This window comes from Phalangium opilio, unplaced genomic scaffold (genome assembly GCF_054372755.1).
Source record: "Phalangium opilio isolate 3A_F unplaced genomic scaffold, DU_Popi_V2 ptg000095l_1, whole genome shotgun sequence".
NCBI classification, from domain to species: domain Eukaryota; kingdom Metazoa; phylum Arthropoda; class Arachnida; order Opiliones; family Phalangiidae; genus Phalangium; species Phalangium opilio.
The window spans coordinates 3,479,575-3,501,395 of record NW_028324200.1 but is presented as its reverse complement, the minus strand read 5'-3'; the positions used below and the strand labels follow the sequence as shown (position 1 = coordinate 3,501,395).

Genomic DNA, 21,821 nt, shown 5'->3' with positions numbered 1-21,821 from the left:
TTTAAAACTAATTTGACAAATTACCCTTGTGCATGTTTGAAAAAAAGAAACTCTGTTTGCTTTTCTCATATCTGGTGGATTTTAAAAAAGGAAACTACACTGTAAAAGACAACGGCACGCAGTGTTCCTAAGTGGTCTCCCTCCCAAGTACTGACTGCGCTTGACGCTGCTTAATTTCGGTGATCGGACGAGAACCGGTGTTTTCAGCGTGATATGGCCGTCGCCGAGATCTTTAGTTAGTTATTCGAAGTTAAAACTAATTTGACAAATTACCCTTCTGCATGTTTGAAAGATAAGAAACTCTGTTTGCTTTTCTCATATCTGGTGGATTTTAAAAAAGGAAACTACACTGTAAAAGACAACGGCACGCAGTGTTCCTAAGTGGTCTCCCTCCCAAGTACTGACTGTGCTCGACGCTGCTTAACTTCGGTGATCGGACAAGAACCGGTGTTTTCAGCGTGATATGGCCGTTGCCGAGAACTTTAGTTAGTTATTCGAATTTAAAACTAATTTGACAAATTACCCTTCTGCATGTTTGAAAAAAAAGAAACTCTGTTTGCTTTTCTCATATCTGGTGGATTTTAAAAAAGGAAACTACACTGTAAAAGACAACGGCACGCAGTGTTCCTAAGTGGTCTCCCTCCCAAGTACTGACTGCGCTCGACGCTGCTTAATTTCGGTGATCGGACGAGAACCGGTGTTTTCAGCGTGATATGGCCGTTGCCGAGAACTTTAGTTAGTTATTCGAATTTAAAACTAATTTGACAAATTACCCTTCTGCATGTTTGAAAAAAAGAAACTCTGTTTGCTTTTCTCATATCTGGTGGATTTTAAAAAAGGAAACTACACTGTAAAAGACAACGGCACGCAGTGTTCCTAAGTGGTCTCCCTCCCAAGTACTGACTGCGCTCGACGCTGCTTAATTTCGGTGATCGGACGAGAACCGGTGTTTTCAGCGTGATATGGCCGTTGCCGAGAACTTTAGTTAATAATTCGAATTTCAAACTTATTAGAAAAATTACCCTTCTCCATGTTTTTTTTTAAAAAAAGAAACTCTCTTTGCTTTTCTCATATCTGTTGGATTTTAAAAAAGGAAACTAAAGTGTAAAAGACAACGGCACGCAGTGTTCCTAATTGGTCTCCCTCTCAAGTACGGACTGCGCGTGACGCTGCTTAATTTCGGTGATCGGACGAGAACCGGTGTTTTCAGCGTGATATGGCCGTTGCCGAGAACTTTAGTTAGTTATTCGAATTTAAAACTAATTTGACAAATTACCCTTTTGCATGTTTGAAAAAAAGAAACTCTGTTTGCTTTTCTCATATCTGGTGGATTTTAAAAAAGGAAACTACACTGTAAAACACAACGGCACGCAGTGTTCCTAAGTGGTCTCCCTCCCAAGTACTGACTGCGCTCGACGCTGCTTAACTTCGGTGATCGGACAAGAACCGGTGTTTTCAGCGTGATATGGCCGTTGCCGAGAACTTTAGTTAGTTATTCGAATTTAAAACTAATTTGACAAATTACCCTTCTGCATGTTTGAAAAAAAAGAAACTCTGTTTGCTTTTCTCATATCTGGTGGATTTTAAAAAAGGAAACTACACTGTAAAAGACAACGGCACGCAGTGTTCCTAAGTGGTCTCCCTCCCAAGTACTGACTGCGCTCGACGCTGCTTAATTTCGGTGATCGGACGAGAACCGGTGTTTTCAGCGTGATATGGCCGTTGCCGAGAACTTTAGTTAGTTATTCGAATTTAAAACTAATTTGACAAATTACCCTTCTGCATGTTTGAAAAAAAGAAACTCTGTTTGCTTTTCTCATATCTGGTGGATTTTAAAAAAGGAAACTACACTGTAAAAGACAACGGCACGCAGTGTTCCTAAGTGGTCTCCCTCCCAAGTACTGACTGCGCTCGACGCTGCTTAATTTCGGTGATCGGACGAGAACCGGTGTTTTCAGCGTGATATGGCCGTTGCCGAGAACTTTAGTTAATAATTCGAATTTCAAACTTATTAGAAAAATTACCCTTCTCCATGTTTTTTTTTAAAAAAAGAAACTCTCTTTGCTTTTCTCATATCTGTTGGATTTTAAAAAAGGAAACTAAAGTGTAAAAGACAACGGCACGCAGTGTTCCTAATTGGTCTCCCTCCCAAGTACTGACTGCGCGTGACGCTGCTTAATTTCGGTGATCGGACGAGAACCGGTGTTTTCAGCGTGATATGGCCGTTGCCGAGAACTTTAGGTAGTTATTCGAATTTAAAACTAATTTGACAAATTACCCTTGTGCATGTTTGAAAAAAAGAAACTCTGTTTGCTTTTCTCATATCTGGTGGATTTTAAAAAAGGAAACTACACTGTAAAAGACAACGGCACGCAGTGTTCCTAAGTGGTCTCCCTCCCAAGTACTGACTGCGCTTGACGCTGCTTAATTTCGGTGATCGGACGAGAACCGGTGTTTTCAGCGTGATATGGCCGTCGCCGAGATCTTTAGTTAGTTATTCGAAGTTAAAACTAATTTGACAAATTACCCTTCTGCATGTTTGAAAGATAAGAAACTCTGTTTGCTTTTCTCATATCTGGTGGATTTTAAAAAAGGAAACTACACTGTAAAAGACAACGGCACGCAGTGTTCCTAAGTGGTCTCCCTCCCAAGTACTGACTGTGCTCGACGCTGCTTAACTTCGGTGATCGGACAAGAACCGGTGTTTTCAGCGTGATATGGCCGTTGCCGAGAACTTTAGTTAGTTATTCGAATTTAAAACTAATTTGACAAATTACCCTTCTGCATGTTTGAAAAAAAAAAAACTCTGTTTGCTTTTCTCATATCTGGTGGATTTTAAAAAAGGAAACTACACTGTAAAAGACAACGGCACGCAGTGTTCCTAAGTGGTCTCCCTCCCGAGTACTGACTGCGCTCGACGCTGCTTAATTTCGGTGATCGGACGAGAACCGGTGTTTTCAGCGTGATATGGCCGTTGCCGAGAACTTTAGTTAATAATTCGAATTTCAAACTTATTAGAAAAATTACCCTTCTCCATGTTTTTTTTTTAAAAAAAGAAACTCTCTTTGCTTTTCTCATATCTGTTGGATTTTAAAAAAGGAAACTAAAGTGTAAAAGACAACGGCACGCAGTGTTCCTAATTGGTCTCCCTCCCAAGTACTGACTGCGCGTGACGCTCCTTAATTTCGGTGATCGGACGAGAACCGGTGTTTTCAGCGTGATATGGCCGTTGCCGAGAACTTTAGTTAGTTATTCGAATTTAAAACTAATTTGACAAATTACCCTTGTGCATGTTTGAAAAAAAGAAACTCTGTTTGCTTTTCTCATATCTGGTGGATTTTAAAAAAGGAAACTACACTGTAAAAGACAACGGCACGCAGTGTTCCTAAGTGGTCTCCCTCCCAAGTACTGACTGCGCTTGACGCTGCTTAATTTCGGTGATCGGACGAGAACCGGTGTTTTCAGCGTGATATGGCCGTCGCCGAGATCTTTAGTTAGTTATTCGAAGTTAAAACTAATTTGACAAATTACCCTTCTGCATGTTTGAAAGATAAGAAACTCTGTTTGCTTTTCTCATATCTGGTGGATTTTAAAAAAGGAAACTACACTGTAAAAGACAACGGCACGCAGTGTTCCTAAGTGGTCTCCCTCCCAAGTACTGACTGTGCTCGACGCTGCTTAACTTCGGTGATCGGACAAGAACCGGTGTTTTCAGCGTGATATGGCCGTTGCCGAGAACTTTAGTTAGTTATTCGAATTTAAAACTAATTTGACAAATTACCCTTCTGCATGTTTGAAAAAAAAGAAACTCTGTTTGCTTTTCTCATATCTGGTGGATTTTAAAAAAGGAAACTACACTGTAAAAGACAACGGCACGCAGTGTTCCTAAGTGGTCTCCCTCCCAAGTACTGACTGCGCTCGACGCTGCTTAATTTCGGTGATCGGACGAGAACCGGTGTTTTCAGCGTGATATGGCCGTTGCCGAGAACTTTAGTTAGTTATTCGAATTTAAAACTAATTTGACAAATTACCCTTCTGCATGTTTGAAAAAAAGAAACTCTGTTTGCTTTTCTCATATCTGGTGGATTTTAAAAAAGGAAACTACACTGTAAAAGACAACGGCACGCAGTGTTCCTAAGTGGTCTCCCTCCCAAGTACTGACTGCGCTCGACGCTGCTTAATTTCGGTGATCGGACGAGAACCGGTGTTTTCAGCGTGATATGGCCGTTGCCGAGAACTTTAGTTAATAATTCGAATTTCAAACTTATTAGAAAAATTACCCTTCTCCATGTTTTTTTTTAAAAAAAGAAACTCTCTTTGCTTTTCTCATATCTGTTGGATTTTAAAAAAGGAAACTAAAGTGTAAAAGACAACGGCACGCAGTGTTCCTAATTGGTCTCCCTCCCAAGTACTGACTGCGCGTGACGCTGCTTAATTTCGGTGATCGGACGAGAACCGGTGTTTTCAGCGTGATATGGCCGTTGCCGAGAACTTTAGGTAGTTATTCGAATTTAAAACTAATTTGACAAATTACCCTTGTGCATGTTTGAAAAAAAGAAACTCTGTTTGCTTTTCTCATATCTGGTGGATTTTAAAAAAGGAAACTACACTGTAAAAGACAACGGCACGCAGTGTTCCTAAGTGGTCTCCCTCCCAAGTACTGACTGCGCTTGACGCTGCTTAATTTCGGTGATCGGACGAGAACCGGTGTTTTCAGCGTGATATGGCCGTCGCCGAGATCTTTAGTTAGTTATTCGAAGTTAAAACTAATTTGACAAATTACCCTTCTGCATGTTTGAAAGATAAGAAACTCTGTTTGCTTTTCTCATATCTGGTGGATTTTAAAAAAGGAAACTACACTGTAAAAGACAACGGCACGCAGTGTTCCTAAGTGGTCTCCCTCCCAAGTACTGACTGTGCTCGACGCTGCTTAACTTCGGTGATCGGACAAGAACCGGTGTTTTCAGCGTGATATGGCCGTTGCCGAGAACTTTAGTTAGTTATTCGAATTTAAAACTAATTTGACAAATTACCCTTCTGCATGTTTGAAAAAAAAAAAACTCTGTTTGCTTTTCTCATATCTGGTGGATTTTAAAAAAGGAAACTACACTGTAAAAGACAACGGCACGCAGTGTTCCTAAGTGGTCTCCCTCCCGAGTACTGACTGCGCTCGACGCTGCTTAATTTCGGTGATCGGACGAGAACCGGTGTTTTCAGCGTGATATGGCCGTTGCCGAGAACTTTAGTTAATAATTCGAATTTCAAACTTATTAGAAAAATTACCCTTCTCCATGTTTTTTTTTTAAAAAAAGAAACTCTCTTTGCTTTTCTCATATCTGTTGGATTTTAAAAAAGGAAACTAAAGTGTAAAAGACAACGGCACGCAGTGTTCCTAATTGGTCTCCCTCCCAAGTACTGACTGCGCGTGACGCTCCTTAATTTCGGTGATCGGACGAGAACCGGTGTTTTCAGCGTGATATGGCCGTTGCCGAGAACTTTAGTTAGTTATTCGAATTTAAAACTAATTTGACAAATTACCCTTGTGCATGTTTGAAAAAAAGAAACTCTGTTTGCTTTTCTCATATCTGGTGGATTTTAAAAAAGGAAACTACACTGTAAAAGACAACGGCACGCAGTGTTCCTAAGTGGTCTCCCTCCCAAGTACTGACTGCGCTTGACGCTGCTTAATTTCGGTGATCGGACGAGAACCGGTGTTTTCAGCGTGATATGGCCGTCGCCGAGATCTTTAGTTAGTTATTCGAAGTTAAAACTAATTTGACAAATTACCCTTCTGCATGTTTGAAAGATAAGAAACTCTGTTTGCTTTTCTCATATCTGGTGGATTTTAAAAAAGGAAACTACACTGTAAAAGACAACGGCACGCAGTGTTCCTAAGTGGTCTCCCTCCCAAGTACTGACTGTGCTCGACGCTGCTTAACTTCGGTGATCGGACAAGAACCGGTGTTTTCAGCGTGATATGGCCGTTGCCGAGAACTTTAGTTAGTTATTCGAATTTAAAACTAATTTGACAAATTACCCTTCTGCATGTTTGAAAAAAAAGAAACTCTGTTTGCTTTTCTCATATCTGGTGGATTTTAAAAAAGGAAACTACACTGTAAAAGACAACGGCACGCAGTGTTCCTAAGTGGTCTCCCTCCCAAGTACTGACTGCGCTCGACGCTGCTTAATTTCGGTGATCGGACGAGAACCGGTGTTTTCAGCGTGATATGGCCGTTGCCGAGAACTTTAGTTAGTTATTCGAATTTAAAACTAATTTGACAAATTACCCTTCTGCATGTTTGAAAAAAAGAAACTCTGTTTGCTTTTCTCATATCTGGTGGATTTTAAAAAAGGAAACTACACTGTAAAAGACAACGGCACGCAGTGTTCCTAAGTGGTCTCCCTCCCAAGTACTGACTGCGCTCGACGCTGCTTAATTTCGGTGATCGGACGAGAACCGGTGTTTTCAGCGTGATATGGCCGTTGCCGAGAACTTTAGTTAATAATTCGAATTTCAAACTTATTAGAAAAATTACCCTTCTCCATGTTTTTTTTTAAAAAAAGAAACTCTCTTTGCTTTTCTCATATCTGTTGGATTTTAAAAAAGGAAACTAAAGTGTAAAAGACAACGGCACGCAGTGTTCCTAATTGGTCTCCCTCCCAAGTACTGACTGCGCGTGACGCTGCTTAATTTCGGTGATCGGACGAGAACCGGTGTTTTCAGCGTGATATGGCCGTTGCCGAGAACTTTAGTTAGTTATTCGAATTTAAAACTAATTTGACAAATTACCCTTTTGCATGTTTGAAAAAAAGAAACTCTGTTTGCTTTTCTCATATCTGGTGGATTTTAAAAAAGGAAACTACACTGTAAAACACAACGGCACGCAGTGTTCCTAAGTGGTCTCCCTCCCAAGTACTGACTGCGCTCGACGCTGCTTAACTTCGGTGATCGGACAAGAACCGGTGTTTTCAGCGTGATATGGCCGTTGCCGAGAACTTTAGTTAGTTATTCGAATTTAAAACTAATTTGACAAATTACCCTTCTGCATGTTTGAAAAAAAAGAAACTCTGTTTGCTCTTCTCATATCTGGTGGATTTTAAAAAAGGAAACTACACTGTAAAAGACAACGGCACGCAGTGTTCCTAAGTGGTCTCCCTCCCAAGTACTGACTGCGCTCGACGCTGCTTAATTTCGGTGATCGGACGAGAACCGGTGTTTTCAGCGTGATATGGCCGTTGCCGAGAACTTTAGTTAGTTATTCGAATTTAAAACTAATTTGACAAATTACCCTTCTGCATGTTTGAAAAAAAGAAACTCTGTTTGCTTTTCTCATATCTGGTGGATTTTAAAAAAGGAAACTACACTGTAAAAGACAACGGCACGCAGTGTTCCTAAGTGGTCTCCCTCCCAAGTACTGACTGCGCTCGACGCTGCTTAATTTCGGTGATCGGACGAGAACCGGTGTTTTCAGCGTGATATGGCCGTTGCCGAGAACTTTAGTTAATAATTCGAATTTCAAACTTATTAGAAAAATTACCCTTCTCCATGTTTTTTTTTAAAAAAAGAAACTCTCTTTGCTTTTCTCATATCTGTTGGATTTTAAAAAAGGAAACTAAAGTGTAAAAGACAACGGCACGCAGTGTTCCTAATTGGTCTCCCTCCCAAGTACTGACTGCGCGTGACGCTGCTTAATTTCGGTGATCGGACGAGAACCGGTGTTTTCAGCGTGATATGGCCGTTGCCGAGAACTTTAGTTAGTTATTCGAATTTAAAACTAATTTGACAAATTACCCTTTTGCATGTTTGAAAAAAAGAAACTCTGTTTGCTTTTCTCATATCTGGTGGATTTTAAAAAAGGAAACTACACTGTAAAACACAACGGCACGCAGTGTTCCTAAGTGGTCTCCCTCCCAAGTACTGACTGCGCTCGACGCTGCTTAACTTCGGTGATCGGACAAGAACCGGTGTTTTCAGCGTGATATGGCCGTTGCCGAGAACTTTAGTTAGTTATTCGAATTTAAAACTAATTTGACAAATTACCCTTCTGCATGTTTGAAAAAAAAGAAACTCTGTTTGCTTTTCTCATATCTGGTGGATTTTAAAAAAGGAAACTACACTGTAAAAGACAACGGCACGCAGTGTTCCTAAGTGGTCTCCCTCCCAAGTACTGACTGCGCTCGACGCTGCTTAATTTCGGTGATCGGACGAGAACCGGTGTTTTCAGCGTGATATGGCCGTTGCCGAGAACTTTAGTTAGTTATTCGAATTTAAAACTAATTTGACAAATTACCCTTCTCCATGTTTTTTTTTAAAAAAAGAAACTCTCTTTGCTTTTCTCATATCTGTTGGATTTTAAAAAAGGAAACTAAAGTGTAAAAGACAACGGCACGCAGTGTTCCTAATTGGTCTCCCTCCCAAGTACTGACTGCGCGTGACGCTGCTTAATTTCGGTGATCGGACGAGAACCGGTGTTTTCAGCGTGATATGGCCGTTGCCGAGAACTTTAGTTAGTTATTCGAATTTAAAACTAATTTGACAAATTACCCTTTTGCATGTTTGAAAAAAAGAAACTCTGTTTGCTTTTCTCATATCTGGTGGATTTTAAAAAAGGAAACTACACTGTAAAACACAACGGCACGCAGTGTTCCTAAGTGGTCTCCCTCCCAAGTACTGACTGCGCTCGACGCTGCTTAACTTCGGTGATCGGACAAGAACCGGTGTTTTCAGCGTGATATGGCCGTTGCCGAGAACTTTAGTTAGTTATTCGAATTTAAAACTAATTTGACAAATTACCCTTCTGCATGTTTGAAAAAAAAGAAACTCTGTTTGCTTTTCTCATATCTGGTGGATTTTAAAAAAGGAAACTACACTGTAAAAGACAACGGCACGCAGTGTTCCTAAGTGGTCTCCCTCCCAAGTACTGACTGCGCTCGACGCTGCTTAATTTCGGTGATCGGACGAGAACCGGTGTTTTCAGCGTGATATGGCCGTTGCCGAGAACTTTAGTTAGTTATTCGAATTTAAAACTAATTTGACAAATTACCCTTCTGCATGTTTGAAAAAAAGAAACTCTGTTTGCTTTTCTCATATCTGGTGGATTTTAAAAAAGGAAACTACACTGTAAAAGACAACGGCACGCAGTGTTCCTAAGTGGTCTCCCTCCCAAGTACTGACTGCGCTCGACGCTGCTTAACTTCGGTGATCGGACGAGAACCGGTGTTTTCAGCGTGATATGGCCGTTGCCGAGAACTTTAGTTAGTTATTCGAATTTAAAAGTAATTTGACAAATTACCCTTCTGCATGTTTGAAAAAAAAGAAACTCTGTTTGCTTTTCTCATATCTGGTGGATTTTAAAAAAGGAAACTACACTGTAAAAGACAACGGCACGCAGTGTTCCTAAGTGGTCTCCCTCCCAAGTTCTAACTGCGCTCGACGCTGCTTAACTTCGGTGATCGGACGCGAACCGCTGTTTTCAGCGTGATATGGCCGTTGCCGAGAACTTTAGTTAGTTATTCGAATTTAAAACTAATTTGACAAATTACCCTTCTGCATGTTTGAAAAAAAAGAAACTCTGTTTGCTTTTCTCATATCTGGTGGATTTTAAAAAAGGAAACTACACTGTAAAAGACAACGGCACGCAGTGTTCCTAAGTGGTCTCCCTCCCAAGTACTGACTGCGCTCGACGCTGCTTAATTTCGGTGATCGGACGAGAACCGGTGTTTTCAGCGTGATATGGCCGTTGCCGAGAACTTTAGTTAGTTATTCGAATTTAAAACTAATTTGACAAATTACCCTTCTGCATGTTTGAAAAAAAGAAACTCTGTTTGCTTTTCTCATATCTGGTGGATTTTAAAAAAGGAAACTACACTGTAAAAGACAACGGCACGCAGTGTTCCTAAGTGGTCTCCCTCCCAAGTACTGACTGCGCTCGACGCTGCTTACCTTCGGTGATCGGACGAGAACCGGTGTTTTCAGCGTGATATGGCCGTTGCCGAGAAATTTAGATAGTTATTCGAATTTAAAACTAATTTGACAAATTACCCTTCTGCATGTTTGAAAAAAAGAAACTCTGTTTGCTTTTCTCATATCTGGTGGATTTTAAAAAAGGAAACTACACTGTAAAAGACAACGGCACGCAGTGTTCCTAAGTGGTCTCCCTCCCAAGTACTGACTGCGCTCTACGCTGCTTAACTTCGGTGATCGGACGAGAACCGGTGTTTTCAGCGTGATATGGCCGTTGCCGAGAACTTTAGTTAGTTATTCGAATTTAAAACTAATTTGACAAATTACCCTTGTGCATGTTTGAAAAAAAGAAACTCTGTTTGCTTTTCTCATATCTGGTGGATTTTAAAAAAGGAAACTACACTGTAAAAGACAACGGCACGCAGTGTTTCTACGTGGTCTCCCTCCCAAGTACTGACTGCGCTCGACGCTGCTTAACTTCGGTGATCGGACAAGAACCGGAGTTTTCAGCGTGATATGGCCGTTGCCGAGAACTTTAGTTAGTTATTCGAATTTAAAACTAATTTGACAAATTACCCTTCTGCATGTTTGAAAAAAAAGAAACTCTGTTTGCTTTTCTCATATCTGGTGGATTTTAAAAAAGGAAACTACACTGTAAAAGACAACGGCACGCAGTGTTCCTAAGTGGTCTCCCTCCCAAGTACTGACTGCGCTCGACGCTGCTTAACTTCGGTGATCGGACGAGAACCGGTGTTTTCAGCGTGATATGGCCGTTGCCGAGAACTTTAGTTAGTTATTCGAATTTAAAACTAATTTGACAAATTACCCTTGTGCATGTTTGGAAAAAAGAAACTCTGTTTGCTTTTCTCATATCTGGTGGATTTTAAAAAAGGAAACTACACTGTAAAAGACAACGGCACGCAGTGTTCCTACGTGGTCTCCCTCCCAAGTACTGACTGCGCTCGACGCTGCTTAACTTCGGTGATCGGACAAGAACCGGAGTTTTCAGCGTGATATGGCCGTTGCCGAGAACTTTAGTTAGTTATTCGAATTTAAAACTAATTTGACAAATTACCCTTCTGCATGTTTGAAAAAAAAGAAACTCTGTTTGCTTTTCTCATATCTGGTGGATTTTAAAAAAGGAAACTACACTGTAAAAGACAACGGCACGCAGTGTTCCTAAGTGGTCTCCCTCCCAAGTACTGACTGCGCTCGACGCTGCTTAACTTCGGTGATCGGACGAGAACCGGTGTTTTCAGCGTGATATGGCCGTTGCCGAGAACTTTAGTTAGTTATTCGAATTTAAAACTAATTTGACAAATTACCCTTGTGCATGTTTGGAAAAAAGAAACTCTGTTTGCTTTTCTCATATCTGGTGGATTTTAAAAAAGGAAACTACACTGTAAAAGACAACGGCACGCAGTGTTCCTAAGTGGTCTCCCTCCCAAGTACTGACTGCGCTCGACGCTGCTTAATTTCGGTGATCGGACGTGAACCGGTGTTTTCAGCGTGATATGGCCTTTGCCGAGAACTTTAGTTAGTTATTCGAATTTAAAACTATTTTGACAAATTACCCTTCTGCATGTTTGAAAAAAAGAAACTCTGTTTGCTTTTCTCATATCTGGTGGATTTTAAAAAAGGAAACTACACTGTAAAAGACAACGGCACGCAGTGTTCCTAAGTGGTCTCCCTCCCAAGTACTGACTGCGCTCGACGCTGCTTAACTTCGGTGATCGGACGAGAACCGGTGTTTTCAGCGTGATATGGCCGTTGCCGAGAACTTTAGTTAGCTATTCGAGTTTAAAAGTAATTTGACAAATTACCCTTCTGCATGTTTGAAAAAAATGAAACTCAGTTTGCTTTTCTCATATCTGGTGGATTTTAAAAAAGGAAACTACACTGTAAAAGACAACGGCACGCAGTGTTCCTAAGTGGTCTCCCTCCCAAGTTCTAACTGCGCTCGACGCTGCTTAACTTCGGTGATCGGACGAGAACCGGTGTTTTCAGCGTGATATGGCCGTTGCCGAGAACTTTAGTTAGTTATTCGAATTTAAAAGTAATTTGACAAATTACCCTTCTGCATGTTTGAAAAAAATGAAACTCAGTTTGCTTTTCTCATATCTGGTGGATTTTAAAAAAGGAAACTACACTGTAAAAGACAACGGCACGCAGTGTTCCTAAGTGGTCTCCCTCCCAAGTTCTAACTGCGCTCGACGCTGCTTAACTTCGGTGATCGGACGAGAACCGGTGTTTTCAGCGTGATATGGCCGTTGCCGAGAACTTTAGTTAGTTATTCGAATTTAAAACTAATTTGACAAATTACCCTTCTGCATGTTTTCAAAAAATAAAAAAAGAAACTCTGTTTGCTTTTCTCATATCTGGTAGATTTTAAAAAAGGAAACTAATCTGTAAAAGACAACGGCACGCAGTGTTCCTAAGTGGTCTCCCTCCCAAGTACTGACTGCGCTCGACGCTGCTTAATTTCGGTGATCGGACGAGAACCGGTGTTTTCAGCGTGATATGGCCGTTGCCGAGAACTTTAGTTAGTTATTCGAATTTAAAACTAATTTGACAAATTACCCTTCTGCATGTTTGAAAAAAAGAAACTCTGTTTGCTTTTCTCATATCTGGTGGATTTTAAAAAAGGAAACTACACTGTAAAAGACAACGGCACGCAGTGTTCCTAAGTGGTCTCCCTCCCAAGTACTGACTGCGCTCGACGCTGCTTACCTTCGGTGATCGGACGAGAACCGGTGTTTTCAGCGTGATATGGCCGTTGCCGAGAACTTTAGATAGTTATTCGAATTTAAAACTAATTTGACAAATTACCCTTCTGCATCTTTGAAAAAAAGAAACTCTGTTTGCTTTTCTCATATCTGGTGGATTTTAAAAAAGGAAACTACACTGTAAAAGACAACGGCACGCAGTGTTCCTAAGTGGTCTCCCTCCCAAGTACTGACTGCGCTCTACTCTGCTTAACTTCGGTGATCGGACGAGAACCGGTGTTTTCAGCGTGATATGGCCGTTGCCGAGAACTTTAGTTAGTTATTCGAATTTAAAACTAATTTGACAAATTACCCTTCTGCATGTTTGAAAAAAAGAAACTCTGTTTGCTTTTCTCATATCTGGTGGATTTTAAAAAAGGAAACTACACTGTAAAAGACAACGGCACGCAGTGTTCCTAAGTGGTCTCCCTCCCAAGTACTGACTGCGCTCGACGCTGCTTAACTTCGGTGATCGGACGAGAACCGGTGTTTTCAGCGTGATATGGCCGTTGCCGAGAACTTTAGTTAGTTATTCGAGTTTAAAAGTAATTTGACAAATTACCCTTCTGCATGTTTGAAAAAAATGAAACTCAGTTTGCTTTTCTCATATCTGGTGGATTTTAAAAAAGGAAACTACACTGTAAAAGACAACGGCACGCAGTGTTCCTAAGTGGTCTCCCTCCCAAGTTCTAACTGCGCTCGACGCTGCTTAACTTCGGTGATCGGACGAGAACCGGTGTTTTCAGCGTGATATGGCCGTTGCCGAGAACTTTAGTTAGTTATTCGAATTTAAAACTAATTTGACAAATTACCCTTCTGCATGTTTGAAAAAAAGAAACTCTGTTTGCTTTTCTCATATCTGGTGGATTTTAAAAAAGGAAACTACACTGTAAAAGACAACGGCACGCAGTGTTCCTAAGTGGTCTCCCTCCCAAGTACTGACTGCGCTCGACGCTGCTTAACTTCGGTGATCGGACGAGAACCGGTGTTTTCAGCGTGATATGGCCGTTGCCGAGAACTTTAGTTAGTTATTCGAGTTTAAAAGTAATTTGACAAATTACCCTTCTGCATGTTTGAAAAAAATGAAACTCAGTTTGCTTTTCTCATATCTGGTGGATTTTAAAAAAGGAAACTACACTGTAAAAGACAACGGCACGCAGTGTTCCTAAGTGGTCTCCCTCCCAAGTTCTAACTGCGCTCGACGCTGCTTAACTTCGGTGATCGGACGAGAACCGGTGTTTTCAGCGTGATATGGCCGTTGCCGAGAACTTTAGTTAGTTATTCGAATTTAAAACTAATTTGACAAATTACCCTTCTGCATGTTTTCAAAAAATAAAAAAAGAAACTCTGTTTGCTTTTCTCATATCTGGTAGATTTTAAAAAAGGAAACTAAACTGTAAAAGACAACGGCACGCAGTGTTCCTAAGTGGTCTCCCTCCCAAGTACTGACTGCGCTCGACGCTGCTTAATTTCGGTGATCGGACGAGAACCGGTGTTTTCAGCGTGATATGGCCGTTGCCGAGAACTTTAGTTAGTTATTCGAATTTAAAACTAATTTGACAAATTACCCTTCTGCATGTTTGAAAAAAAGAAACTCTGTTTGCTTTTCTCATATCTGGTGGATTTTAAAAAAGGAAACTACACTGTAAAAGACAACGGCACGCAGTGTTCCTAAGTGGTCTCCCTCCCAAGTACTGACTGCGCTCGACGCTGCTTACCTTCGGTGATCGGACGAGAACCGGTGTTTTCAGCGTGATATGGCCGTTGCCGAGAACTTTAGATAGTTATTCGAATTTAAAACTAATTTGACAAATTACCCTTCTGCATCTTTGAAAAAAAGAAACTCTGTTTGCTTTTCTCATATCTGGTGGATTTTAAAAAAGGAAACTACACTGTAAAAGACAACGGCACGCAGTGTTCCTAAGTGGTCTCCCTCCCAAGTACTGACTGCGCTCTACTCTGCTTAACTTCGGTGATCGGACGAGAACCGGTGTTTTCAGCGTGATATGGCCGTTGCCGAGAACTTTAGTTAGTTATTCGAATTTAAAACTAATTTGACAAATTACCCTTCTGCATGTTTGAAAAAAAGAAACTCTGTTTGCTTTTCTCATATCTGGTGGATTTTAAAAAAGGAAACTACACTGTAAAAGACAACGGCACGCAGTGTTCCTAAGTGGTCTCCCTCCCAAGTACTGACTGCGCTCGACGCTGCTTAACTTCGGTGATCGGACGAGAACCGGTGTTTTCAGCGTGATATGGCCGTTGCCGAGAACTTTAGTTAGTTATTCGAGTTTAAAAGTAATTTGACAAATTACCCTTCTGCATGTTTGAAAAAAATGAAACTCAGTTTGCTTTTCTCATATCTGGTGGATTTTAAAAAAGGAAACTACACTGTAAAAGACAACGGCACGCAGTGTTCCTAAGTGGTCTCCCTCCCAAGTTCTAACTGCGCTCGACGCTGCTTAACTTCGGTGATCGGACGAGAACCGGTGTTTTCAGCGTGATATGGCCGTTGCCGAGAACTTTAGTTAGTTATTCGAATTTAAAACTAATTTGACAAATTACCCTTCTGCATGTTTGAAAAAAAGAAACTCTGTTTGCTTTTCTCATATCTGGTGGATTTTAAAAAAGGAAACTACACTGTAAAAGACAACGGCACGCAGTGTTCCTAAGTGGTCTCCCTCCCAAGTACTGACTGCGCTCGACGCTGCTTAACTTCGGTGATCGGACGAGAACCGGTGTTTTCAGCGTGATATGGCCGTTGCCGAGAACTTTAGTTAGTTATTCGAGTTTAAAAGTAATTTGACAAATTACCCTTCTGCATGTTTGAAAAAAATGAAACTCAGTTTGCTTTTCTCATATCTGGTGGATTTTAAAAAAGGAAACTACACTGTAAAAGACAACGGCACGCAGTGTTCCTAAGTGGTCTCCCTCCCAAGTTCTAACTGCGCTCGACGCTGCTTAACTTCGGTGATCGGACGAGAACCGGTGTTTTCAGCGTGATATGGCCGTTGCCGAGAACTTTAGTTAGTTATTCGAATTTAAAACTAATTTGACAAATTACCCTTCTGCATGTTTTCAAAAAATAAAAAAAGAAACTCTGTTTGCTTTTCTCATATCTGGTAGATTTTAAAAAAGGAAACTAAACTGTAAAAGACAACGGCACGCAGTGTTCCTAAGTGGTCTCCCTCCCAAGTACTGACTGCGCTCGACGCTGCTTAATTTCGGTGATCGGACGAGAACCGGTGTTTTCAGCGTGATATGGCCGTTGCCGAGAACTTTAGTTAGTTATTCGAATTTAAAACTAATTTGACAAATTACCCTTCTGCATGTTTGAAAAAAAGAAACTCTGTTTGCTTTTCTCATATCTGGTGGATTTTAAAAAAGGAAACTACACTGTAAAAGACAACGGCACGCAGTGTTCCTAAGTGGTCTCCCTCCCAAATACTGACTGCGCTCGACGCTGCTTACCTTCGGTGATCGGACGAGAACCGGTGTTTTCAGCGTGATATGGCCGTTGCCGAGAACTTTAGATAGTTATTCGAATTTAAAACTAATTTGACAAATTACCCTTCTGCATGTTTGAAAAAAAGAAACTCTGTTTGCTTTTCTCATATCTGGTGGATTTTAAAAAAGGAAACTACACTGTAAAAGACAACGGCACGCAGTGTTCCTAAGTGGTCTCCCTCCCAAGTACTGACTGCGCTCTACTCTGCTTAACTTCGGTGATCGGACGAGAACCGGTGTTTTCAGCGTGATATGGCCGTTGCCGAGAACTTTAGTTAGTTATTCGAATTTAAAACTAATTTGACAAATTACCCTTGTGCATGTTTGAAAAAAAGAAACTCTGTTTGCTTTTCTCATATCTGGTGGATTTTAAAAAAGGAAACTACACTGTAAAAGACAACGGCACGCAGTGTTTCTACGTGGTCTCCCTCCCAAGTACTGACTGCGCTCGACGCTGCTTAACTTCGGTGATCGGACAAGAACCGGAGTTTTCAGCGTGATATGGCCGTTGCCGAGAACTTTAGTTAGTTATTCGAATTTAAAACTAATTTGACAAATTACCCTTCTGCATGTTTGAAAAAAAAGAAACTCTGTTTGCTTTTCTCATATCTGGTGGATTTTAAAAAAGGAAACTACACTGTAAAAGACAACGGCACGCAGTGTTCCTAAGTGGTCTCCCTCCCAAGTACTGACTGCGCTCGACGCTGCTTAACTTCGGTGATCGGACGAGAACCGGTGTTTTCAGCGTGATATGGCCGTTGCCGAGAACTTTAGTTAGTTATTCGAATTTAAAACTAATTTGACAAATTACCCTTGTGCATGTTTGGAAAAAAGAAACTCTGTTTGCTTTTCTCATATCTGGTGGATTTTAAAAAAGGAAACTACACTGTAAAAGACAACGGCACGCAGTGTTCCTACGTGGTCTCCCTCCCAAGTACTGACTGCGCTCGACGCTGCTTAACTTCGGTGATCGGACAAGAACCGGAGTTTTCAGCGTGATATGGCCGTTGCCGAGAACTTTAGTTAGTTATTCGAATTTAAAACTAATTTGACAAATTACCCTTCTGCATGTTTGAAAAAAAAGAAACTCTGTTTGCTTTTCTCATATCTGGTGGATTTTAAAAAAGGAAACTACACTGTAAAAGACAACGGCACGCAGTGTTCCTAAGTGGTCTCCCTCCCAAGTACTGACTGCGCTCGACGCTGCTTAACTTCGGTGATCGGACGAGAACCGGTGTTTTCAGCGTGATATGGCCGTTGCCGAGAACTTAAGTTAGTTATTCGAATTTAAAACTAATTTGACAAATTACCCTTGTGCATGTTTGGAAAAAAGAAACTCTGTTTGCTTTTCTCATATCTGGTGGATTTTAAAAAAGGAAACTACACTGTAAAAGACAACGGCACGCAGTGTTCCTAAGTGGTCTCCCTCCCAAGTACTGACTGCGCTCGACGCTGCTTAATTTCGGTGATCGGACGTGAACCGGTGTTTTCAGCGTGATATGGCCTTTGCCGAGAACTTTAGTTAGTTATTCGAATTTAAAACTATTTTGACAAATTACCCTTCTGCATGTTTGAAAAAAAGAAACTCTGTTTGCTTTTCTCATATCTGGTGGATTTTAAAAAAGGAAACTACACTGTAAAAGACAACGGCACGCAGTGTTCCTAAGTGGTCTCCCTCCCAAGTACTGACTGCGCTCGACGCTGCTTAACTTCGGTGATCGGACGAGAACCGGTGTTTTCAGCGTGATATGGCCGTTGCCGAGAACTTTAGTTAGTTATTCGAATTTAAAAGTAATTTGACAAATTACCCTTCTGCATGTTTGAAAAAAATGAAACTCAGTTTGCTTTTCTCATATCTGGTGGATTTTAAAAAAGGAAACTACACTGTAAAAGACAACGGCACGCAGTGTTCCTAAGTGGTCTCCCTCCCAAGTTCTAACTGCGCTCGACGCTGCTTAACTTCGGTGATCGGACGAGAACCGGTGTTTTCAGCGTGATATGGCCGTTGCCGAGAACTTTAGTTAGTTATTCGAATTTAAAACTAATTTGACAAATTACCCTTCTGCATGTTTGAAAAAAAGAAACTCTGTTTGCTTTTCTCATATCTGGTGGATTTTAAAAAAGGAAACTACACTGTAAAAGACAACGGCACGCAGTGTTCCTAAGTGGTCTCCCTCCCAAGTACTGACTGCGCTCGACGCTGCTTAACTTCGGTGATCGGACGTGAACCGGTGTTTTCAGCGTGATATGGCCGTTGCCGAGAACTTTAGTTAGTTATTCGAATTTAAAAGTAATTTGACAAATTACCCTTCTGCATGTTTGAAAAAAATGAAACTCAGTTTGCTTTTCTCATATCTGGTGGATTTTAAAAAAGGAAACTACACTGTAAAAGACAACGGCACGCAGTGTTCCTAAGTGGTCTCCCTCCCAAGTTCTAACTGCGCTCGACGCTGCTTAACTTCGGTGATCGGACGAGAACCGGTGTTTTCAGCGTGATATGGCCGTTGCCGAGAACTTTAGTTAGTTATTCGAATTTAAAACTAATTTGACAAATTACCCTTCTGCATGTTTTCAAAAAATAAAAAAAGAAACTCTGTTTGCTTTTCTCATATCTGGTAGATTTTAAAAAAGGAAACTAAACTGTAAAAGACAACGGCACGCAGTGTTCCTAAGTGGTCTCCCTCCCAAGTACTGACTGCGCTCGACGCTGCTTAACTTCGGTGATCGGACGAGAACCGGTGTTTTCAGCGTGATATGGCCGTTGCCGAGAACTTTAGTTAGTTATTCGAATTTAAAAGTAATTTGACAAATTACCCTTCTGCATGTTTGAAAAAAAGAAACTCTGTTTGCTTTTCTCATATCTGGTGGATTTTAAAAAAGGAAACTACACTGTAAAAGACAACGGCACGCAGTGTTCCTAAGTGGTCTCCCTCCCAAGTTCTAACTGCGCTCGACGCTGCTTAACTTCGGTGATCGGACGAGAACCGGTGTTTTCAGCGTGATATGGCCGTTGCCGAGAACTTTAGTTAGTTATTCGAATTTAAAACTAATTTGACAAATTACCTTTCTGCATGTTTGAAAAAAAGAAACTCTGTTTGCTTTTCTCATATCTGGTGGATTTTAAAAAAGGAAACTACACTGTAAAAGACAACGGCACGCAGTGTTCCTAAGTGGTCTCCCTCCCAAGTACTGACTGCGCTCGACGCTGCTTAACTTCGGTGATCGGACGTGAACCGGTGTTTTCAGCGTGATATGGCCGTTGCCGAGAACTTTAGTTAGTTATTCGAATTTAAAAGTAATTTGACAAATTACCCTTCTGCATGTTTGAAAAAAATGAAACTCAGTTTGCTTTTCTCATATCTGGTGGATTTTAAAAAAGGAAACTACACTGTAAAAGACAACGGCACGCAGTGTTCCTAAGTGGTCTCCCTCCCAAGTTCTAACTGCGCTCGACGCTGCTTAACTTCGGTGATCGGACGAGAACCGGTGTTTTCAGCGTGATATGGCCGTTGCCGAGAACTTTAGTTAGTTATTCGAATTTAAAACTAATTTGACAAATTACCCTTCTGCATGTTTGAAAAAAAGAAACTCTGTTTGCTTTTCTCATATCTGGTGGATTTTAAAAAAGGAAACTACACTGTAAAAGACAACGGCACGCAGTGTTCCTAAGTGGTCTCCCTCCCAAGTACTGACTGCGCTCGACGCTGCTTAACTTCGGTGATCGGACGTGAACCGGTGTTTTCAGCGTGATATGGCCGTTGCCGAGAACTTTAGTTAGTTATTCGAATTTAAAAGTAATTTGACAAATTACCCTTCTGCATGTTTGAAAAAAATGAAACTCAGTTTGCTTTTCTCATATCTGGTGGATTTTAAAAAAGGAAACTACACTGTAAAAGACAACGGCACGCAGTGTTCCTAAGTGGTCTCCCTCCCAAGTTCTAACTGCGCTCGACGCTGCTTAACTTCGGTGATCGGACGAGAACCGGTGTTTTCAGCGTGATATGGCCGTTGCCGAGAACTTTAGTTAGTTATTCGAATTTAAAACTAATTTGACAAATTACCCTTCTGCATGTTTTCAAAACATAAAAAAAGAAACTATGTTTGCTTTTCTCATATCTGGTAGATTTTAAAAAAGGAAACTAAACTGTAAAAGACAACGGCACGCAGTATTCCTAAGTGGTCTCCCTCCCAAGTACTGACTGCGCTCTACGCTTTTAACTTCGGTGATCAGACGAGAACCGGTGTTTTCAGCGTGATATGGCCGTTGCCGAGAACTTTAGTTAGTTATTCGAATTTAAAACTAATTTGACAAATTAACCTTCTGCATGTTTGAAAAAAAATAAACTCTGTTTGCTTTTCTCATATCTGGTGGATTTTATTAAAGGAAACTAAACTGTAAAAGACAACGGCACGCAGTGTTCCTAAGTGCTCTCCCTCCCAAGTACTGACTGCGCTTGACGCTGCTTAATTTCGGTGATCGGACGAGAACCGGTGTTTTCAGCGTGATATGGCCGTCGCCGAGTTCTTTAGTTAGTTATTCGAATTTAAAACTAATTTGACAAATTACCCTTCTTCATGTTTGAAAGATAAGAAAATCTGTTTGCTTTTCTCATATCTGGTGGATTTTAAAAAAGGAAACTACACTGTAAAAGACAACGGCACGCAGTGTTCCTAAGTGGTCTCCCTCCCAAGTACTGACTGCGCTCGACGCTGCTTAACTTCGGTGATCGGACGAGAACCGGTGTTTTCAGCGTGATATTGTCGTCGCCGAGATCTTTAGTTAGTTATTCGAATTTAAAACTAATTTGACAAATTATCCTTCTGCATGTTTGAAAAAAAAGAAACTCTGTTTGCTTTTCTCATATCTGGTGGATTTTAAAAAAGGAAACTACACTGTAAAAGACAACGGCACGCAGTGTTCCTAATTGGTCTCCCTCCCAAGTACTGACTGCGCTTGACGCTGCTTAATTTCGGTGATCGGACGAGAACCGGTGTTTTCAGCGTGATATGGCCGTCGCCGAGATCTTTAGTTAGTTATTCGAATTTAAAACTAATTTGACAAATTACCCTTCTTCATGTTTGAAAGATAAGAAAATCTGTTTGCTTTTCTCATATCTGGTGGATTTTAAAAAAGGAAACTACACTGTAAAAGACAACGGCACGCAGTGTTCCTAAGTGGTCTCCCTCCCAAGTACTGACTGCGCTCGACGCTGCTTAACTTCGGTGATCGGACGAGAACCGGTGTTTTCAGCGTGATATGGCCGTTGCCGAGAACTTTAGTTAGTTATTCGAATGTAAAACTAATTTGACAAATAACCCTTCTGCATGTTTGAAAAAAAAAAGAAACTCTGTTTGCTTTTCTCATATCTGGTGGATTTTAAAAAGGAAAATACACTGTAAAAGACAACGGCACGCAGTGTTCCTAATTGTTCTCCCTCCCAAGTACTGACTGCGCTTGACGCTGCTTAATTTCGGTGATCGGACGAGAACCAGTGTTTTCAGCGTGATATGGCCGTCGCCGAGATCTTTATTTAGTTATTCGAATTTAAAACTAATTAGACAAATTACCCTTCTGCATGTTTGAA

The 21,821-nt window shown here is 41.0% G+C and overlaps 59 non-coding genes and 28 pseudogenes across 59 annotated transcripts; all 87 read right to left on the bottom strand.

Moving 5' to 3' along the window:
- Window positions 1-106: 106 nt before the first annotated feature.
- LOC149636246 (5S ribosomal RNA) lies at window positions 107-225 on the bottom strand (annotated as a pseudogene).
- A 131-nt stretch (window positions 226-356) lies between these two features.
- On the bottom strand, window positions 357-475 carry LOC149636245 (5S ribosomal RNA; annotated as a pseudogene).
- Window positions 476-606: 131 nt separating this feature from the next.
- On the bottom strand, window positions 607-725 carry LOC149636244 (5S ribosomal RNA). The gene has a single exon (XR_016372736.1). It is a non-coding gene; the product is annotated as a 5S ribosomal RNA (ribosomal RNA).
- Window positions 726-855: 130 nt separating this feature from the next.
- LOC149636243 (5S ribosomal RNA) lies at window positions 856-974 on the bottom strand. The gene has a single exon (XR_016372734.1). It is a non-coding gene; the product is annotated as a 5S ribosomal RNA (ribosomal RNA).
- A 135-nt stretch (window positions 975-1,109) lies between these two features.
- Window positions 1,110-1,228, bottom strand: LOC149636242 (5S ribosomal RNA; annotated as a pseudogene).
- A 130-nt stretch (window positions 1,229-1,358) lies between these two features.
- On the bottom strand, window positions 1,359-1,477 carry LOC149636241 (5S ribosomal RNA). The gene has a single exon (XR_016373104.1). It is a non-coding gene; the product is annotated as a 5S ribosomal RNA (ribosomal RNA).
- Window positions 1,478-1,608: 131 nt separating this feature from the next.
- On the bottom strand, window positions 1,609-1,727 carry LOC149636240 (5S ribosomal RNA). Its single transcript, XR_016372733.1, has one exon. It is a non-coding gene; the product is annotated as a 5S ribosomal RNA (ribosomal RNA).
- A 130-nt stretch (window positions 1,728-1,857) lies between these two features.
- LOC149636239 (5S ribosomal RNA) lies at window positions 1,858-1,976 on the bottom strand. The gene has a single exon (XR_016372732.1). It is a non-coding gene; the product is annotated as a 5S ribosomal RNA (ribosomal RNA).
- Window positions 1,977-2,111: 135 nt separating this feature from the next.
- Window positions 2,112-2,230, bottom strand: LOC149636238 (5S ribosomal RNA; annotated as a pseudogene).
- Window positions 2,231-2,360: 130 nt separating this feature from the next.
- Window positions 2,361-2,479, bottom strand: LOC149636237 (5S ribosomal RNA; annotated as a pseudogene).
- Window positions 2,480-2,610: 131 nt separating this feature from the next.
- Window positions 2,611-2,729, bottom strand: LOC149636236 (5S ribosomal RNA; annotated as a pseudogene).
- Window positions 2,730-2,860: 131 nt separating this feature from the next.
- Window positions 2,861-2,979, bottom strand: LOC149636235 (5S ribosomal RNA). The gene has a single exon (XR_016372862.1). It is a non-coding gene; the product is annotated as a 5S ribosomal RNA (ribosomal RNA).
- A 136-nt stretch (window positions 2,980-3,115) lies between these two features.
- LOC149636234 (5S ribosomal RNA) lies at window positions 3,116-3,234 on the bottom strand (annotated as a pseudogene).
- Window positions 3,235-3,364: 130 nt separating this feature from the next.
- Window positions 3,365-3,483, bottom strand: LOC149636233 (5S ribosomal RNA; annotated as a pseudogene).
- Window positions 3,484-3,614: 131 nt separating this feature from the next.
- LOC149636232 (5S ribosomal RNA) lies at window positions 3,615-3,733 on the bottom strand (annotated as a pseudogene).
- Window positions 3,734-3,864: 131 nt separating this feature from the next.
- LOC149636231 (5S ribosomal RNA) lies at window positions 3,865-3,983 on the bottom strand. The gene has a single exon (XR_016372731.1). It is a non-coding gene; the product is annotated as a 5S ribosomal RNA (ribosomal RNA).
- Window positions 3,984-4,113: 130 nt separating this feature from the next.
- On the bottom strand, window positions 4,114-4,232 carry LOC149636230 (5S ribosomal RNA). Its single transcript, XR_016372730.1, has one exon. It is a non-coding gene; the product is annotated as a 5S ribosomal RNA (ribosomal RNA).
- Window positions 4,233-4,367: 135 nt separating this feature from the next.
- On the bottom strand, window positions 4,368-4,486 carry LOC149636229 (5S ribosomal RNA; annotated as a pseudogene).
- Window positions 4,487-4,616: 130 nt separating this feature from the next.
- On the bottom strand, window positions 4,617-4,735 carry LOC149636228 (5S ribosomal RNA; annotated as a pseudogene).
- A 131-nt stretch (window positions 4,736-4,866) lies between these two features.
- On the bottom strand, window positions 4,867-4,985 carry LOC149636227 (5S ribosomal RNA; annotated as a pseudogene).
- A 131-nt stretch (window positions 4,986-5,116) lies between these two features.
- On the bottom strand, window positions 5,117-5,235 carry LOC149636226 (5S ribosomal RNA). Its single transcript, XR_016372861.1, has one exon. It is a non-coding gene; the product is annotated as a 5S ribosomal RNA (ribosomal RNA).
- A 136-nt stretch (window positions 5,236-5,371) lies between these two features.
- On the bottom strand, window positions 5,372-5,490 carry LOC149636225 (5S ribosomal RNA; annotated as a pseudogene).
- A 130-nt stretch (window positions 5,491-5,620) lies between these two features.
- LOC149636224 (5S ribosomal RNA) lies at window positions 5,621-5,739 on the bottom strand (annotated as a pseudogene).
- A 131-nt stretch (window positions 5,740-5,870) lies between these two features.
- LOC149636223 (5S ribosomal RNA) lies at window positions 5,871-5,989 on the bottom strand (annotated as a pseudogene).
- A 131-nt stretch (window positions 5,990-6,120) lies between these two features.
- LOC149636222 (5S ribosomal RNA) lies at window positions 6,121-6,239 on the bottom strand. The gene has a single exon (XR_016372729.1). It is a non-coding gene; the product is annotated as a 5S ribosomal RNA (ribosomal RNA).
- A 130-nt stretch (window positions 6,240-6,369) lies between these two features.
- On the bottom strand, window positions 6,370-6,488 carry LOC149636221 (5S ribosomal RNA). Its single transcript, XR_016372728.1, has one exon. It is a non-coding gene; the product is annotated as a 5S ribosomal RNA (ribosomal RNA).
- A 135-nt stretch (window positions 6,489-6,623) lies between these two features.
- Window positions 6,624-6,742, bottom strand: LOC149636220 (5S ribosomal RNA; annotated as a pseudogene).
- A 130-nt stretch (window positions 6,743-6,872) lies between these two features.
- LOC149636219 (5S ribosomal RNA) lies at window positions 6,873-6,991 on the bottom strand. Its single transcript, XR_016373103.1, has one exon. It is a non-coding gene; the product is annotated as a 5S ribosomal RNA (ribosomal RNA).
- Window positions 6,992-7,122: 131 nt separating this feature from the next.
- Window positions 7,123-7,241, bottom strand: LOC149636218 (5S ribosomal RNA). The gene has a single exon (XR_016372727.1). It is a non-coding gene; the product is annotated as a 5S ribosomal RNA (ribosomal RNA).
- Window positions 7,242-7,371: 130 nt separating this feature from the next.
- Window positions 7,372-7,490, bottom strand: LOC149636217 (5S ribosomal RNA). The gene has a single exon (XR_016372726.1). It is a non-coding gene; the product is annotated as a 5S ribosomal RNA (ribosomal RNA).
- A 135-nt stretch (window positions 7,491-7,625) lies between these two features.
- Window positions 7,626-7,744, bottom strand: LOC149636216 (5S ribosomal RNA; annotated as a pseudogene).
- Window positions 7,745-7,874: 130 nt separating this feature from the next.
- LOC149636215 (5S ribosomal RNA) lies at window positions 7,875-7,993 on the bottom strand. The gene has a single exon (XR_016373102.1). It is a non-coding gene; the product is annotated as a 5S ribosomal RNA (ribosomal RNA).
- Window positions 7,994-8,124: 131 nt separating this feature from the next.
- LOC149636214 (5S ribosomal RNA) lies at window positions 8,125-8,243 on the bottom strand. Its single transcript, XR_016372725.1, has one exon. It is a non-coding gene; the product is annotated as a 5S ribosomal RNA (ribosomal RNA).
- A 135-nt stretch (window positions 8,244-8,378) lies between these two features.
- Window positions 8,379-8,497, bottom strand: LOC149636213 (5S ribosomal RNA; annotated as a pseudogene).
- A 130-nt stretch (window positions 8,498-8,627) lies between these two features.
- On the bottom strand, window positions 8,628-8,746 carry LOC149636212 (5S ribosomal RNA). Its single transcript, XR_016373101.1, has one exon. It is a non-coding gene; the product is annotated as a 5S ribosomal RNA (ribosomal RNA).
- Window positions 8,747-8,877: 131 nt separating this feature from the next.
- Window positions 8,878-8,996, bottom strand: LOC149636211 (5S ribosomal RNA). Its single transcript, XR_016372723.1, has one exon. It is a non-coding gene; the product is annotated as a 5S ribosomal RNA (ribosomal RNA).
- Window positions 8,997-9,126: 130 nt separating this feature from the next.
- Window positions 9,127-9,245, bottom strand: LOC149636210 (5S ribosomal RNA). Its single transcript, XR_016373227.1, has one exon. It is a non-coding gene; the product is annotated as a 5S ribosomal RNA (ribosomal RNA).
- A 131-nt stretch (window positions 9,246-9,376) lies between these two features.
- LOC149636209 (5S ribosomal RNA) lies at window positions 9,377-9,495 on the bottom strand (annotated as a pseudogene).
- Window positions 9,496-9,626: 131 nt separating this feature from the next.
- On the bottom strand, window positions 9,627-9,745 carry LOC149636208 (5S ribosomal RNA). The gene has a single exon (XR_016372722.1). It is a non-coding gene; the product is annotated as a 5S ribosomal RNA (ribosomal RNA).
- Window positions 9,746-9,875: 130 nt separating this feature from the next.
- LOC149636207 (5S ribosomal RNA) lies at window positions 9,876-9,994 on the bottom strand. The gene has a single exon (XR_016372534.1). It is a non-coding gene; the product is annotated as a 5S ribosomal RNA (ribosomal RNA).
- Window positions 9,995-10,124: 130 nt separating this feature from the next.
- Window positions 10,125-10,243, bottom strand: LOC149636206 (5S ribosomal RNA). The gene has a single exon (XR_016373275.1). It is a non-coding gene; the product is annotated as a 5S ribosomal RNA (ribosomal RNA).
- Window positions 10,244-10,373: 130 nt separating this feature from the next.
- On the bottom strand, window positions 10,374-10,492 carry LOC149636205 (5S ribosomal RNA; annotated as a pseudogene).
- A 131-nt stretch (window positions 10,493-10,623) lies between these two features.
- LOC149636204 (5S ribosomal RNA) lies at window positions 10,624-10,742 on the bottom strand. The gene has a single exon (XR_016373226.1). It is a non-coding gene; the product is annotated as a 5S ribosomal RNA (ribosomal RNA).
- Window positions 10,743-10,872: 130 nt separating this feature from the next.
- Window positions 10,873-10,991, bottom strand: LOC149636203 (5S ribosomal RNA). Its single transcript, XR_016372925.1, has one exon. It is a non-coding gene; the product is annotated as a 5S ribosomal RNA (ribosomal RNA).
- Window positions 10,992-11,122: 131 nt separating this feature from the next.
- LOC149636202 (5S ribosomal RNA) lies at window positions 11,123-11,241 on the bottom strand. The gene has a single exon (XR_016373224.1). It is a non-coding gene; the product is annotated as a 5S ribosomal RNA (ribosomal RNA).
- Window positions 11,242-11,371: 130 nt separating this feature from the next.
- Window positions 11,372-11,490, bottom strand: LOC149636201 (5S ribosomal RNA; annotated as a pseudogene).
- Window positions 11,491-11,620: 130 nt separating this feature from the next.
- On the bottom strand, window positions 11,621-11,739 carry LOC149636200 (5S ribosomal RNA). The gene has a single exon (XR_016373223.1). It is a non-coding gene; the product is annotated as a 5S ribosomal RNA (ribosomal RNA).
- Window positions 11,740-11,870: 131 nt separating this feature from the next.
- Window positions 11,871-11,989, bottom strand: LOC149636199 (5S ribosomal RNA). Its single transcript, XR_016372853.1, has one exon. It is a non-coding gene; the product is annotated as a 5S ribosomal RNA (ribosomal RNA).
- Window positions 11,990-12,120: 131 nt separating this feature from the next.
- On the bottom strand, window positions 12,121-12,239 carry LOC149636198 (5S ribosomal RNA). Its single transcript, XR_016372852.1, has one exon. It is a non-coding gene; the product is annotated as a 5S ribosomal RNA (ribosomal RNA).
- A 138-nt stretch (window positions 12,240-12,377) lies between these two features.
- LOC149636197 (5S ribosomal RNA) lies at window positions 12,378-12,496 on the bottom strand. The gene has a single exon (XR_016372721.1). It is a non-coding gene; the product is annotated as a 5S ribosomal RNA (ribosomal RNA).
- A 130-nt stretch (window positions 12,497-12,626) lies between these two features.
- LOC149636196 (5S ribosomal RNA) lies at window positions 12,627-12,745 on the bottom strand. The gene has a single exon (XR_016372533.1). It is a non-coding gene; the product is annotated as a 5S ribosomal RNA (ribosomal RNA).
- Window positions 12,746-12,875: 130 nt separating this feature from the next.
- Window positions 12,876-12,994, bottom strand: LOC149636195 (5S ribosomal RNA). The gene has a single exon (XR_016372500.1). It is a non-coding gene; the product is annotated as a 5S ribosomal RNA (ribosomal RNA).
- A 130-nt stretch (window positions 12,995-13,124) lies between these two features.
- On the bottom strand, window positions 13,125-13,243 carry LOC149636194 (5S ribosomal RNA). The gene has a single exon (XR_016373222.1). It is a non-coding gene; the product is annotated as a 5S ribosomal RNA (ribosomal RNA).
- Window positions 13,244-13,374: 131 nt separating this feature from the next.
- Window positions 13,375-13,493, bottom strand: LOC149636193 (5S ribosomal RNA). Its single transcript, XR_016372851.1, has one exon. It is a non-coding gene; the product is annotated as a 5S ribosomal RNA (ribosomal RNA).
- Window positions 13,494-13,623: 130 nt separating this feature from the next.
- Window positions 13,624-13,742, bottom strand: LOC149636192 (5S ribosomal RNA). Its single transcript, XR_016373221.1, has one exon. It is a non-coding gene; the product is annotated as a 5S ribosomal RNA (ribosomal RNA).
- Window positions 13,743-13,873: 131 nt separating this feature from the next.
- On the bottom strand, window positions 13,874-13,992 carry LOC149636191 (5S ribosomal RNA). Its single transcript, XR_016372850.1, has one exon. It is a non-coding gene; the product is annotated as a 5S ribosomal RNA (ribosomal RNA).
- A 138-nt stretch (window positions 13,993-14,130) lies between these two features.
- On the bottom strand, window positions 14,131-14,249 carry LOC149636190 (5S ribosomal RNA). The gene has a single exon (XR_016372720.1). It is a non-coding gene; the product is annotated as a 5S ribosomal RNA (ribosomal RNA).
- Window positions 14,250-14,379: 130 nt separating this feature from the next.
- On the bottom strand, window positions 14,380-14,498 carry LOC149636189 (5S ribosomal RNA). Its single transcript, XR_016372531.1, has one exon. It is a non-coding gene; the product is annotated as a 5S ribosomal RNA (ribosomal RNA).
- Window positions 14,499-14,628: 130 nt separating this feature from the next.
- On the bottom strand, window positions 14,629-14,747 carry LOC149636188 (5S ribosomal RNA). Its single transcript, XR_016372498.1, has one exon. It is a non-coding gene; the product is annotated as a 5S ribosomal RNA (ribosomal RNA).
- A 130-nt stretch (window positions 14,748-14,877) lies between these two features.
- Window positions 14,878-14,996, bottom strand: LOC149636187 (5S ribosomal RNA). Its single transcript, XR_016373220.1, has one exon. It is a non-coding gene; the product is annotated as a 5S ribosomal RNA (ribosomal RNA).
- A 131-nt stretch (window positions 14,997-15,127) lies between these two features.
- On the bottom strand, window positions 15,128-15,246 carry LOC149636186 (5S ribosomal RNA). The gene has a single exon (XR_016372848.1). It is a non-coding gene; the product is annotated as a 5S ribosomal RNA (ribosomal RNA).
- Window positions 15,247-15,376: 130 nt separating this feature from the next.
- Window positions 15,377-15,495, bottom strand: LOC149636185 (5S ribosomal RNA). The gene has a single exon (XR_016373219.1). It is a non-coding gene; the product is annotated as a 5S ribosomal RNA (ribosomal RNA).
- A 131-nt stretch (window positions 15,496-15,626) lies between these two features.
- Window positions 15,627-15,745, bottom strand: LOC149636184 (5S ribosomal RNA). Its single transcript, XR_016372846.1, has one exon. It is a non-coding gene; the product is annotated as a 5S ribosomal RNA (ribosomal RNA).
- A 138-nt stretch (window positions 15,746-15,883) lies between these two features.
- On the bottom strand, window positions 15,884-16,002 carry LOC149636183 (5S ribosomal RNA). The gene has a single exon (XR_016372719.1). It is a non-coding gene; the product is annotated as a 5S ribosomal RNA (ribosomal RNA).
- A 130-nt stretch (window positions 16,003-16,132) lies between these two features.
- LOC149636182 (5S ribosomal RNA) lies at window positions 16,133-16,251 on the bottom strand. Its single transcript, XR_016372928.1, has one exon. It is a non-coding gene; the product is annotated as a 5S ribosomal RNA (ribosomal RNA).
- A 130-nt stretch (window positions 16,252-16,381) lies between these two features.
- LOC149636181 (5S ribosomal RNA) lies at window positions 16,382-16,500 on the bottom strand. Its single transcript, XR_016372497.1, has one exon. It is a non-coding gene; the product is annotated as a 5S ribosomal RNA (ribosomal RNA).
- A 130-nt stretch (window positions 16,501-16,630) lies between these two features.
- Window positions 16,631-16,749, bottom strand: LOC149636180 (5S ribosomal RNA; annotated as a pseudogene).
- A 131-nt stretch (window positions 16,750-16,880) lies between these two features.
- LOC149636179 (5S ribosomal RNA) lies at window positions 16,881-16,999 on the bottom strand. The gene has a single exon (XR_016373217.1). It is a non-coding gene; the product is annotated as a 5S ribosomal RNA (ribosomal RNA).
- Window positions 17,000-17,129: 130 nt separating this feature from the next.
- On the bottom strand, window positions 17,130-17,248 carry LOC149636178 (5S ribosomal RNA). Its single transcript, XR_016372924.1, has one exon. It is a non-coding gene; the product is annotated as a 5S ribosomal RNA (ribosomal RNA).
- Window positions 17,249-17,379: 131 nt separating this feature from the next.
- LOC149636177 (5S ribosomal RNA) lies at window positions 17,380-17,498 on the bottom strand. Its single transcript, XR_016373216.1, has one exon. It is a non-coding gene; the product is annotated as a 5S ribosomal RNA (ribosomal RNA).
- A 130-nt stretch (window positions 17,499-17,628) lies between these two features.
- LOC149636176 (5S ribosomal RNA) lies at window positions 17,629-17,747 on the bottom strand (annotated as a pseudogene).
- Window positions 17,748-17,877: 130 nt separating this feature from the next.
- LOC149636175 (5S ribosomal RNA) lies at window positions 17,878-17,996 on the bottom strand. The gene has a single exon (XR_016373215.1). It is a non-coding gene; the product is annotated as a 5S ribosomal RNA (ribosomal RNA).
- Window positions 17,997-18,127: 131 nt separating this feature from the next.
- Window positions 18,128-18,246, bottom strand: LOC149636174 (5S ribosomal RNA). Its single transcript, XR_016372845.1, has one exon. It is a non-coding gene; the product is annotated as a 5S ribosomal RNA (ribosomal RNA).
- A 130-nt stretch (window positions 18,247-18,376) lies between these two features.
- On the bottom strand, window positions 18,377-18,495 carry LOC149636173 (5S ribosomal RNA). Its single transcript, XR_016373454.1, has one exon. It is a non-coding gene; the product is annotated as a 5S ribosomal RNA (ribosomal RNA).
- Window positions 18,496-18,626: 131 nt separating this feature from the next.
- On the bottom strand, window positions 18,627-18,745 carry LOC149636172 (5S ribosomal RNA). Its single transcript, XR_016372844.1, has one exon. It is a non-coding gene; the product is annotated as a 5S ribosomal RNA (ribosomal RNA).
- Window positions 18,746-18,883: 138 nt separating this feature from the next.
- LOC149636171 (5S ribosomal RNA) lies at window positions 18,884-19,002 on the bottom strand. The gene has a single exon (XR_016373214.1). It is a non-coding gene; the product is annotated as a 5S ribosomal RNA (ribosomal RNA).
- A 130-nt stretch (window positions 19,003-19,132) lies between these two features.
- LOC149636170 (5S ribosomal RNA) lies at window positions 19,133-19,251 on the bottom strand. The gene has a single exon (XR_016372843.1). It is a non-coding gene; the product is annotated as a 5S ribosomal RNA (ribosomal RNA).
- Window positions 19,252-19,381: 130 nt separating this feature from the next.
- LOC149636169 (5S ribosomal RNA) lies at window positions 19,382-19,500 on the bottom strand. The gene has a single exon (XR_016373453.1). It is a non-coding gene; the product is annotated as a 5S ribosomal RNA (ribosomal RNA).
- A 131-nt stretch (window positions 19,501-19,631) lies between these two features.
- LOC149636168 (5S ribosomal RNA) lies at window positions 19,632-19,750 on the bottom strand. The gene has a single exon (XR_016372842.1). It is a non-coding gene; the product is annotated as a 5S ribosomal RNA (ribosomal RNA).
- A 130-nt stretch (window positions 19,751-19,880) lies between these two features.
- Window positions 19,881-19,999, bottom strand: LOC149636167 (5S ribosomal RNA). Its single transcript, XR_016373452.1, has one exon. It is a non-coding gene; the product is annotated as a 5S ribosomal RNA (ribosomal RNA).
- Window positions 20,000-20,130: 131 nt separating this feature from the next.
- Window positions 20,131-20,249, bottom strand: LOC149636166 (5S ribosomal RNA). Its single transcript, XR_016372841.1, has one exon. It is a non-coding gene; the product is annotated as a 5S ribosomal RNA (ribosomal RNA).
- Window positions 20,250-20,387: 138 nt separating this feature from the next.
- LOC149636165 (5S ribosomal RNA) lies at window positions 20,388-20,505 on the bottom strand (annotated as a pseudogene).
- Window positions 20,506-20,636: 131 nt separating this feature from the next.
- Window positions 20,637-20,755, bottom strand: LOC149636164 (5S ribosomal RNA; annotated as a pseudogene).
- Window positions 20,756-20,886: 131 nt separating this feature from the next.
- LOC149636163 (5S ribosomal RNA) lies at window positions 20,887-21,005 on the bottom strand (annotated as a pseudogene).
- Window positions 21,006-21,136: 131 nt separating this feature from the next.
- On the bottom strand, window positions 21,137-21,255 carry LOC149636162 (5S ribosomal RNA; annotated as a pseudogene).
- A 131-nt stretch (window positions 21,256-21,386) lies between these two features.
- Window positions 21,387-21,505, bottom strand: LOC149636161 (5S ribosomal RNA). Its single transcript, XR_016373212.1, has one exon. It is a non-coding gene; the product is annotated as a 5S ribosomal RNA (ribosomal RNA).
- Window positions 21,506-21,637: 132 nt separating this feature from the next.
- On the bottom strand, window positions 21,638-21,756 carry LOC149636160 (5S ribosomal RNA; annotated as a pseudogene).
- Between the last annotated feature and the right edge of the window lie 65 nt (window positions 21,757-21,821).